This window comes from Choloepus didactylus, chromosome 11, assembly GCF_015220235.1.
Source record: "Choloepus didactylus isolate mChoDid1 chromosome 11, mChoDid1.pri, whole genome shotgun sequence".
NCBI lineage: Eukaryota > Metazoa > Chordata > Mammalia > Pilosa > Megalonychidae > Choloepus > Choloepus didactylus.
Genome location: NC_051317.1, coordinates 45,777,083 through 45,789,450, shown reverse-complemented (window position 1 = coordinate 45,789,450; position 12,368 = coordinate 45,777,083). Strand labels below are relative to the sequence as shown.

Here is a 12,368-nt window from a genome sequence, read left to right as displayed (position 1 = left end):
TAAATCTATCATTTCACATATTTTGTATCTCATGAAAATCTTTCACACCTTAAAAAAATAACTTCACAAGAAATATATTTTTTAATTTAGCAATTGCATACTTCATGTTTAATTTATACAAATCAAAGGGAAAGTACTTATTGTGTATTTCTAAATAAATAAATACTATATTTTCTCAGAATTTTGAAAAATAAATTAATTACCTTTTAGAAAAACATGCATGAATCTTTACTAGTACAATGTCTTCTTTGATCTAAATCCAAATTTTCCCATACATTTCCTCATTTCTTAATATTCTGCCACCCTCCATTTTAATTAAAATTCCTCTTCCCTTTTCCTATTGTTAATTACCTACAAATTTAGGTCTTATTTTAGAGAAGTCACAGTGCCTGAATGTAACTTTAAACCACTAGAAGTTCCGCTTCCCCAAAAGTATATCTTTCACTCACCTTCACAAAATAGCTATTTCTTCTTATCTAGACTATCTTCACAATAGCTCACTAATTATATTAAAAAGCATGTCGTTATCTTATTAGTGTTTATATTCAGTCCTCTGCCTTCCCCTAAGCCCCACCTGCACCCCCCAGTGTAGAGTACATTGCTTAGCATAAGATAAGTTAACTAAGGGAGAAATAAGTTGCAAGTTTCATTTAATAGAATATACCTCCTAAAATACACTCAGGGGTGCCAGAGAGCAAAATGTGGTAGGGATGGGAGAGTAAGTACCTCAAATCCTGAGGCATTAGATGAACTCCTTAGTGGAGAAATGAATTATCAGGCTGGATAATTGCGAAGGCATTGACTGTGGACTATTGTTGGCATGGCTCCAGTGGATCAGAGGAAGAGGAGAAAACCAGAAGGAAGGAGAAAACTGAAATATCAACAAAATTGGTGTCAGTAATGGGGTGCTCAGTGTAGGCACAAGGTCTTTAGAAGTGGGACATTACTAAATTTTTAATGATTATTTTTGTGATTATGATTGTGCTATTTTTGTAGTAGAAAGTTAAACTTGGCTTGGGGAGGACTTTGGAAAGTAACTACCACAATGGTTTGAAAAAAATCTATATTAAAGGCAAGGTTCATTTAATGCTTAATGATTTTTTGATGTCTAATTCTATCACGTCTTGGGTTGGCTCACCTTAGGAGCTTCACATAGCATGTCACTGTCACCGTCTCAGGGCTCTAAAGTAAAACTTCCTTAACCACTCCAAACATCTTCGCTAGGAATTTTCCACATCTACATAGAGCAATAATTTTTGACAAACACTACATAGTATTTTTAAGTGTCAGTTCCATACCTCTTTATAAAGGGTAACTGATCTAGTCTTATAATAGCCCTATGAGGTATTTACTATTATTAAATGTGCACACTGTAGCTCAGAGAGGTTAACTTGTCCAAAGTAAGTAAAGAAACTGGTATTTAATCCCAGGCAATCTCTAGAGTCTGTGATCTTAAACACTATGCTATGCTCTCTTTGTATAAAAAAGGTTGAGTTTGCATCTTAATATGCCTTCAATGCCAATGAAGAACATTATATAGTAGTGGGAAGTAGCTTAGTGAAAGTGATTTTGGATTAAGAATCTGTGTTTGGTTGAAGTCCATGCATTTCTCATTAATATTTTTGAAACCAGTGGGCATGAGTTGGCTACTTTATTGTTTAAAGTCTGTTTCCTTCTCTCTAAAATAAGATAATAGTGCAATGAATGATCCACCACTTAGATGGATTTTGAAAGTAACCAATTAAGGCAATGCATGTAAAAGTCATTGGAAAGTGCAGAGAATATAAAAACAAGATTACTGTATCATTTGGAATAAATGGGTCATCAAACAACCAAAAGGGGGTTATTAAATCATTAAATAAATATTGTGTGTATGTGTGTGTGTGTCCACCAGCTTGAATGACTACTATATCAAAAACTATAAGAAGTGATTGACAAACTGTATCTTATTTTACCTTTCTCCAAACCTCTGAGGTAGGAATTATAATCACCATTTTAAAGAAGAAAAATGGGAGACTCAGAAAAGCATGGTAACTCTCTTAAAATCGCAGAGCTAGAAAATAGACAAAGAAGACATTTTCAACTATTCTGGTTCTAGCTTCCATGTTCTTTCCTCTATACCCAACTCTCTATTCTGTTGGAAAGAATATTAAGCTTGATGATCTGTGGACTTTTTCTGTCCTCCTTTTTTTCTCTTATAATCAAAACATCCATCTTTATAAATGCTAAGATAAGTAGAATATCAATCAAGTCCTGGGATTTTAACTCACTATGTGATATTTCCCTCATTATATATAGAAAAATTACATTCATTTTATACATATAAAATGTTTTACACCCACTCTGAGCCAGGTAATATTCATTAGCATGCAGAAGTCTAATTTGATATTCAGAAAAATCCAATTAAACAGGTACTGTCTCCATTTTACTGATGATAAAACTAAACCTGAATTGATTGTGGGTTCTTCTGGCAGAAACACCCTGCTCTTAACCATCAGGAATATGGAGGTGTATTTGGTTATATTCACCCACACCCACACAGGCACCATGGTTTTGTCAATCTAGTAATTAGAGCTATTGTTTCTTTCTAATTATGGATTCATAATTAACCCTTTGTATTTGTGCTTTTGGCTTTTCTTCAAGAAATGTACTAAAATAGAACTTCTTTCAAATCCCCTCAAAGAATGTGCAAAATTTTGTTTCTATATGGTTTGCTTTGCAGTGTTGTCATCCTTTTCATAAAATTCTCAATGGAATCTGTGACTGAAAAGGGTTTTACGTACATAAAGCAACAGAGGGATAGAGAAAATCATACTAAAATATTTGTCATTTGGGGAAAAAAAAAGAACAGCCGTGGCTTCCTAATTACCAGAAACAATAATCGATCTACACAAATAATAAATAGCTACCTGAATAAAGTTTGTGCATCCTGAGTGAAGTTTTTTATAAGATACATTTATATTAGCGTAATATGGCCTCCACACTTGTCTTTTGACCTAATTGCTATGTGTTTATAATTTGATATTTTATAGGATTAACTCAAGGTAAAACTGCATAGTAAGCATGTGTTTTCTTGGACCTTCCACCTTGGTATTTAGCAACCCTTTACAAAACTATGGATGTTATTTTCCATAACTCCATATACTGCTGCTCCACAGTCCTCAAATTTTGATAGTCATTCTGCAGGTCACCATTAGCCGTAACTATCCTTTCTTCTTTTTACAATCTCCTCCCCAATTAAAACAAGGGCAACACAAATTACATCATCTTAACATCAGGCTGTCCTTTCTTTCAATCTTGTCCTCTGCAAACCAAAAATGGTGATAATACCAGTTATCAATATATTAGATATCTAACTGTTATTCCATTCTGAAAACTTATGCTATAGTGCAGTTAAGATTCAGAAGGTTACTTGCAAGGTATGACACTAAATACTGAGGATTTCTCTACAAAGGCAGTTTTTTGTTTGTTTTTGTTTTTTATTGCACATGATGTGTTTATGTGTTTGTTTATGCATGACATGAGAAGGAGAGGGCATGTTTAAATAGGAGCCCAGGCTATCTCAAATCACATTATTCTAACTCATGAGCAATTTTGAGCAATTAAAAAGCCAGGCACTGTTCTGGGCACTGCAAATATAGGTTTGTTATCTTGCTGAATGTTCTTAATAGTCTGATAAGATAGGTAATAATGTACCCACTTTTCAGAGAAGAACTTATTAAAGAATTCAAACCAGATCAAGTGGAAATTTACACTCAGCTTTTCTGGCTATATTTCTAGAACTTTCTCTTATATCACAAGATATAAAAAAAATCTGTTTGGCATCTTTTCTTTTCACCTTCCCCATTGCTGTGTTTTCTATTTTACTTCAGAAAAATAAATAGTTTTAGTTCACATTCATTCTGGGATTCAAATCCAGGCTTATTTATGGGGATATAAAAATGCTTTAGAACTTTTGATACTGTTTCACTTGTTTTAAGCTGGAATATATAACATCACAATGCCATCTATTTCAACGTTATTGCAAAAACAATGTATCCAGATTGTTCTGTAGGAAGGTAAAATAAGGTTTGGAACTGATTCTAGTGTGAGTATAAGTTTTATTTATAAAGCATGCTCTGCAAGGACAAGAAAAGCCATTCTGCAGAGCTGAAGACATATCTACTAACAAATGGCCATTTAGTTCTGATTTAATGCAACTCCTGGGCACCAGTAAATTACCTAGAGAGATACCAGGCCAAAACATAAGATCTTTAAGTCTTGAAGTTTCTTGTCAACTGTTGCTTCATGCACTTGATTTCAAACATTAAATCTGTTACTGAAAGGCCAAATAAATTTTTTAAAAAAATGATGAGCCACATTTCTCTCTTCCTTTCTCTCTCTCTCTCTCTCTTCTCTCTCTCTCTTTCTCTCTTTCTCTCTGTCTACCTGGATCCAGGAAATTCATTAACAAGGTCATTCTTTATTTATCCCACTGGGATATGATTTTTAAAAGTTATATGCAAAGAAACAATTAAATGGCAAAACATATTTGATAAAATAATACATTATAAAAACACATACAATTGAAAGAAACGTTCTTACTTCAGAACCTTTTAAAGATTATAAAACATCAAGAAAACATATAACTGCTTTTATTTATCACAAGGAAACTTAATTACTTTCATTTCCACCCAGTCCAAACCATAAAATTCCATCAATTTCTTATGCTTAAATTATTTACTAAGTCTTCTTAGTTAGAATTTCAGATTTTCTGAGAATTATGAAAGTGGGCACTGTATTTGGATACCTTTTGGTTGCCCTCTTGCGCTGGTAAAATGATGAGGCTAGTCTAATGTGAGCATACGGGGCTGCTGGCATTGAGTGTGAGAGGACAAGGTTAGAGTCTCCAAGCAGAATTCAGTATCACGTGGACAATACTTTTTGAACAGAAAAAAAATATGTGGTTTATGCCCATGTGTCTTTGCTTTGATTGGCACCTTGTTTCTTAAAACTGCTTTATAGTAGGTTACACTATCAAAATGAAATTTCAACTCAAGATTCAGCCATTATCAACAGAAGTTGCTATTAGATGTAATTAGTTTGTGGGTGATTACTGATGGTAAATGATGTCCATCTGTTTTTCTCGATCATATCTTAAAATTTAATATTTAGAATATCATCAGAGAAAAACATCTAAATATTGTAAAATGCTCAATATTTCAATCACTAATCATAGATTTTTAACTGAATAATGTCAAAAATCTTCAGCTGGGAGTTCCAGACATCCCCAGCACCTTTGCTTTTTTGACCCTCATTAGCTGTGTCACCTTGAGTAATTAATGTGCTCTGTCTGAGCCTCTGACTCATTATTTGATAATTAGGAGTGGGAATGGTGTGGAGGTTTCTAAGTGCCAATCCTTGCACTGGGGCCTTTCTATGATAAAGAGTCACAGGTCTAACTTACAGTGATATAAATAATTACCGAGTTTATTGTTATTCTATGTGAATTCCATTTAAGCTCTCTGCTTTATTTAGAGATTGTTTTAATGTAAGCTGCCTTTTCTGAAAAATTTAAGAGAACATTACTATTGTAATAATAATCATCAAAATGATATCAGTTGATCATTAACGATCAAACTGTGCAGCACTTTGTGCATTCTGGATTTTAAAAGTTTTTTATTATGCATTATATCAAATCTCCCACTGTATTAGTGGAAATTAAGACTATGTAGTTTTTATATGTTGCAGTATTTCTTCAAACAAATCTCTACTGTAAACAAAAAACAATTATAATAAAATTTAATTTTTCATTCTCTTTGACACGGGAAATGTAAAATTATATTTTGGAAGCAAATATTTTTCTTTATAGGTGGGTTATTAGATGATAAAGAATGGCTGATAATTCCAATAATTTTACCTATAATAATGAAATCAAACTTGTCGTTATTAAGAAAATTTTTTTTTAGAGTTTCATGCTAAACTATTTAGAAGGAAAATTCTTAATTTCTGGGATTTGCTGTAAATTAATTGAGCAAAATATGCAGACACAGCAAATATACCAAAAGATTAATAATTTTTCAGTCTGGATTATGGGTTTATTGTGATAGGGGTCATTTTATTTTGCTCTCTGTTTTTAGGTTCAGTGGGAAATTTTCATTCAAAATGCTTTAAAAATGTAACATGACTTCAATGAAATGACAATGAAAATTGTTACCATATCCTCATTTAGGGAAATAACAGATTAGTATTCCTTTGACAATCATTTCATTTGAATATATTCTTCTAGTCAATGAAACCTACAATGAAGGAATAAATATACTGGGTCAAATGTCCACTTTCTTTTTAAAATTATGTATTAAATCCCTTTAAAATTTAAATCTAAGTCAACCAAAACTTCATAGGAAAAAAGTGTTGCTTCCAACTTTGCCTTTGTTTATTCTAACTATTTTTGGCTAATGAGGTAGCTTTCATTGCCTCAACTTCTTTATGCCTAATTATCCAGGGGGAGAAAAAAAACATATTTAGCTAACAAATATTTATGGAGAATTTACACAATGTCTCTAACTAAACAGAATTTATACATTTTAAAATACATGAACAAGTTGCTGGGGAACCAGAAATGTTTATGTTTGTGGAGGTACAATCTCATTTTTGATACCATAGAAACTGTGTGGTCCCATCCTTAAAGTTGCTCGCAGCCAATTACACAAGCAGATGCACACGCCCGCATGCGTATCATGGTGGGCATTCCGTTAGGCTTCTCATCTTCTAGGATGAAATGCAAAGAACATATGCTTGAGTGTGGGCTTTGTTTCAGGGAGACCTGAAATCTTGGTTCAAATCCCCAATCTGACACTTATTAGCAAATAAAAATTAAGAAAATTATGCCTGAATGCTCTCACCTACAAAAAAGTAGGTTAGTTTTGAAAAGTTAATACACTTAATAATGCAATATCTGATAAATAGAAAATTCACAGTAGAGATGTATTTTCAACATTTTTTGTCATGTTTTACTTTAAGGAAGGGTGTAAATGTAATAACCTCTGTTTACTTAGATTTCCAAAATGAATATTGTCACAGCCCATGAGGGCCATGCCAGTCCAGAGGCTAAAGAAGACAACAAGCATTTTCTGATACATGAACTTTTATTCAGGGCTTACTTACAGGGTGGGAAGTCGTGGAGAAATCCTGAAGGCTCCCTCAGGCTAAGCAGACATCGCATTTGCAGGGAAGACTACCGAGCGATTCAAAAAGGACAGAAAGCCTTTCATAAGGCTTAAGACAAAGGCCTTCCTAAGGGTAGGGGGAGCATAGATGCAGGAACAGGTCACTCTGACCTGGGGGTAGTGCAGGATGGACTAGAATAACACTTGAATAATTACATTTTGCTCTTTTTGTGAGACTAAGAGCCTCTCGCTACCTCCCTGCTTCCTATAAAGTTACATTTTAAGTTCAATTTACTCTTTTTCACTTTACTGGCTTACAAAGACAATAGGTTAAACATATAGCTGCCTAGGTCATGCAGACTGCTGTGCACCAAAGATCTGCAGATCTGTTTTGCTCAGGCCACGGGTTGCCACGAATATACATAAAATGTTTTAAAACTGTTCTAAATTAATTGATAATTTGTTTAAAGGGGGAAAAAGGAGGACCCTATGATGCCCATGTCCATTCTCTATTAAATATATAATTCTGCCCATATCTCCAATCTTTCTGCTTTATCTGTGTTTTTGTATACAGACATTAAGCTTTCCAATAATATTTTTGGGCTCTTAAGGTTCCAGGTGATAGTTTTTTGTATTTGTTTGCTTTTCTCCCCAAACAAGCAACACAAAATAGAGGGTCAGATCTTGGGAATAAAACATTAAGCTTTCTGAGCCTTTAATAGATAGCACATCCTGAGCTCTCCCTGGGTAGAGCCTCTAGAAATGGAAGACAGGATAGATTTAATGAAACTTTACAAGTGTTAAAATGGATCCAAGTAAAAAAAGAAAAGAAAATAATTAGGAAACATTGTTAGTATTTTGCTTTAGAACTCCTAACATTTTATATTGTGTCTGAACTTGTAAAATGTATTCAAATCTTGCTACATACATAGATAATCTTCAAGCAATCAATTTAAATCATAGATGTGAAAGAAGAAAGTTATAGACTGTTATTGATTTATATAGAGTTAGAAATCTATTAAGTCCAATATTTTTTTAAACACCTATGTTTGTCATAAAAAATATCAACTATTTTTTAAACACCTATGTGTGGAGAGACCTACCCTAGTCACGCCGTGTGGGAGTTCAAGTGGAACCACTTTAATTCCCCCATCCTTCTTCCCTCTTCCCTTACCCCCTGCTCCCCAAATCTCTGTCCTCACCCGGGACCTGGGGCCTTCGTCTTCACCGGAGGCACCCAGCTGCATCCACCCCAATTCACCCAACGTCGGGACCACTAGGTACCGGCGCCTGAGGTCTCCCTCAGTAAAGTCAAACTCTGCCACAAGCTCAACGGTGGGGGCCAGATCATGCTGAACGCCTTATATAAATACGAACCCCACATTCACATAGTGAAGGTTGGGGGTCCACAGCCATTGCTTTCCCAAAACCAGTTCATAGAGGTGACAGCTTACTAGAACGAGGAGAACATGACTCTTAAAATGAAATGCAATGCATTTGCAAAAGCTTTCCTTGATGCAAAGGAAAGAAGCAATCACAAACATGTGCCTGAAGGACCCTCAGACAACCAGCAAGCTGGGCACTCTCAGTCAGGTGGTGGCTTATTGCAGGCACCAGAACGCTCTGTCCACCTGCCAGCCCCGACCATCAGTGTGCAGGTCCCCTCCCACTCTCCCCCCCTACCGGCTGTGAAGGATACCCACCCCACCCTGAGGAACCACCGCTGAACCCCCTACCCCAGTGCATATACTCATCGGAACAACTGTCCAAACTATTCTGACAATTCATCTGCATGTTTCTCCACGCTCCAATCTCATGACAATCGGTCCAGCCTCGTAAAGGTCCGTGAGCCATAGCCAGTGCCACCTACTGTACTAGTCAGCACTCCAACCCTTGGCCTGTGGATAACGGCACCTTCACACCTGGCTCCCAGACACCAGGGATGTCCAAAGGGCTTGGGGCCCAGTTCTTCGCAGGCTTCACTGCACACTATGTACCCCTTGCCCACACATTCTCAGCTTACTCCTCCTCAGGGTCCCTGCTGTATGACGGGGTGCCGTGGCTGCAGACATGCCTGACAGTGCCTTGGCACAACCCCGCCTCATAACCTCATTGACACCCGGGTTTCCAACTTCCACATGAATCACAGCCCTTTTCTTAAAAGATGCATTGACTTTTTTTTGGTTTGGCAACGAAGTATTGATTTGATCAATCTACTAGTAAGGTACAAAACGGCAGTCTCAAGGGGCAAGGGAAGGAAATAAAGCTTTTTAAACTCCATCTTCAGTAGGAGGAGGAATACACATTCCGTTTATCAAATACAACAGAACAAAAACAACCCACCACTTCCATCACCACTGATTTCCCCAACATCTGCAATAGCAGTTTAGTCCTGAGTTGTTTAAATGCTGCAGGTGAATTTAAGTTTGAAAACAATATCTTTGGTCTAATTCACCATTATTCATAATAAAATAAATTGCTAGCGTCCAGAAACTTAATTTTTTTTCATAGCGCATATGACTTTGACACACCAGACTTTATAAACTCCACTGGTCCTACTCTAGAGAAATAAAATACACACTTCCTAACTTGTTGCTCTTTCTTGTTTCTTTGGAGTAGTTTTTCATGTCCCTTTTGGGGTAATTACCATAGTTAATGGTGAGCTGTTATGGACAGAACAAATCTGAGGAAAACAGATTTTACTTGAAATGAAAATCTGCCATCTACTAAAAAGTGTGTCCCTTGGAGCAGATGCAGTTATTTTCTTGTTTTGTTAAACCCAGAACTGTTTGTATTTTTCTTCTGACAAAGTAGCCAAAGACAATTGGGGAAAAAAAAAAAAACATTTTTGCAAAATAAAAGCAATATGTAAAAAAACAAAAACAACAGCAAAACTACCTATGTGTGAAGCATTCTACAAAGTGATACAGGTAATAAATTCTTACCGACACAATGCTTTTGGCATATAACGTACTTCCATATGTATTGCATCAATTGATTCTTACACATAGTGTGAATCAAAAATAATATTTTAAAATCCATTTCTCATTGTTGCTTAAAATTATTTTAAATTTTAAGGTGACTATTGTTTTTTGTTTTTTTTTTGTTTTTTTTTTTTAAGTTTTCAGGGTAATATAAAAGCATAAAGCATTGTCCTGATAACCTAACAAATTAAATTCACACTTGGGTACCTGCTATTGTTTTTCTCATTAGCATCGGCAATCATATTATTTTTGTTCTTTTTCTCTTTGTGCTAAAATACATACTTAAAATATTGACTCTTTCAATACATTTATTTTGTCCCTTTTGTTCAGGTTAATTCACTTCATTAATTCTCCTTTCAGGAAACCTATGTTCTCTGTATTTTTTTATTATTATTATTTAATATGTCTTTTCCCAGTATCATATGTGCATCATTGTAGCTAAACATCAGAATTTCTTAAGGCCTCAATCTAGGAGATAATTAATTAAAAAACATCACAAGCAATGAAGATGCAAAATAGAATGAAGTATTTTGAAAGTATTTCTTACTTACTTCTAAATAATTTTAACACCATTATTGAGGTATAGTGGACATACAACAAAAACTGTGTATAGAGTGCAAAACTTGATGTGAATTGCAACCAATATATACTCTGAAACCAGAGCATAATCAAGATAGTGAACATTACCAGTACCCATAAATATTTACTCTTTCTCTTTTGTATTCTTTTCCTCCAACCCCTTCCTGTATGCTTTTCTGATTTCTGATACTGTACAGTTTTTGTATTTTCTAGAATTCTTTAATAAATATAATCATCATGCAGTAGGTACTTTTGGGAGGAGGGTCTGGCTTCTTTCACTTAGTGTAATGATTTTTAAATTCCTACACACTGGAACATGTCTCAATAGTTCATTCTTTTTAATTGCTGAGTCATATTTCATTGTGTGGCTATACCAGTTTATTTACCATCAACATGTTAAGATATATTTGTGTTATTTCCAGATTTTAGCTATGATAAATAAACCTGGTGTGAACATTCACAAAGAGTCTCAGCATAAATATATACCTTTGTTTCCCCTTAGGTAAATACTAAGGGGTGGAATGGCTGCATTGTATGATAGGTATATGTTTAACTGTTGTGCAAAGTGGTTGTAACATTTTACATCTCCAACAGCAGGGTCTGATAGTTCAAGTTTCTCCACATCACTGCCAATATGTATGGTTTTATTTCACATTTCCCTAAGGACTAATGATGTTGAGTATCTTTCTATGTGCTTATTGGCCATCCATATATTTTCTTTGTGAAACGTCTGTTTAAAATTCTTGCCAATTTTTATTCGTTGTTTTCTTATTATGGAATTTTGAGAGTTCTTTACATATTCTGGATTTTTTTTAATGTGAAAAATGGTTCATGAATTATTTCTCCCAGTCTGTCACTCATCTTTTCATTTTTTCAACTGTCTTTCAAAGAGAAGTTTTTAATTTTGATGAAGACCAAATTTTATACACACATGCTCTGTCACACACAGACACATATATTAATTGATCGTATTTTGATCTTACCTAATAAATTTCTTTCTCTTACCCAAAGTTGCAAATGTTTTCTCATGTTTTATTCTAAAAACTTTAAAATTTTAGATTTTATAATTAGGTCTATGATCTACTCTGAGTTATTTTTTTTTTATATGGTATGAGGTATAGATCCAAGTATTATTTTTTTGTTTTGTGTTTGTTTGTTCTAGAGCCAAGTGTTGCAAAGGCTATCCTTTCTTCCAGCAAATACCTTTGATACCTTTGTCTGAAAGTATATGGCCCTATCTCTGGGCTCTCTATGTCATTTCATTGATCTACTTGTCTATCTTTATGCCAATATCACTTTGTCTTGTTTACTTTATCTTTATAATGAGTTTTGAAATCAGGTAGTGTTAATTTTCTAAACTTGCTCTTCATTATTGTTTTGCTGTTCTAGGTCATTTGCATTTTCATGTAAATTTTAGATTTAGTTTGTCAGTTTCCATGAGAAAGTTTACTGGGATTTTGATTGGTCTTACATTTAGTCTACACATCAATTTGGGGATAATAGACATCTTAAAAATATTGTATCTACTGATCAATGAGAGGGATATTTCTCTCATTTTATTTAGGTTGTCCTTAATTTATCTCATAAATATTTTATACTTTTTGTTGTACATGCATTTCTAACCTGTTGTTAGATTTATCCTTAAATATTTCTTATT

The 12,368-nt window shown here is 34.5% G+C and overlaps 1 pseudogene; it reads left to right on the top strand.

Moving 5' to 3' along the window:
* The first annotated feature begins 6,710 nt into the window (after nt 1–6,710).
* LOC119506002 lies at nt 6,711–9,290 on the top strand (annotated as a pseudogene).
* Nucleotides 9,291–12,368: the final 3,078 nt, after the last annotated feature.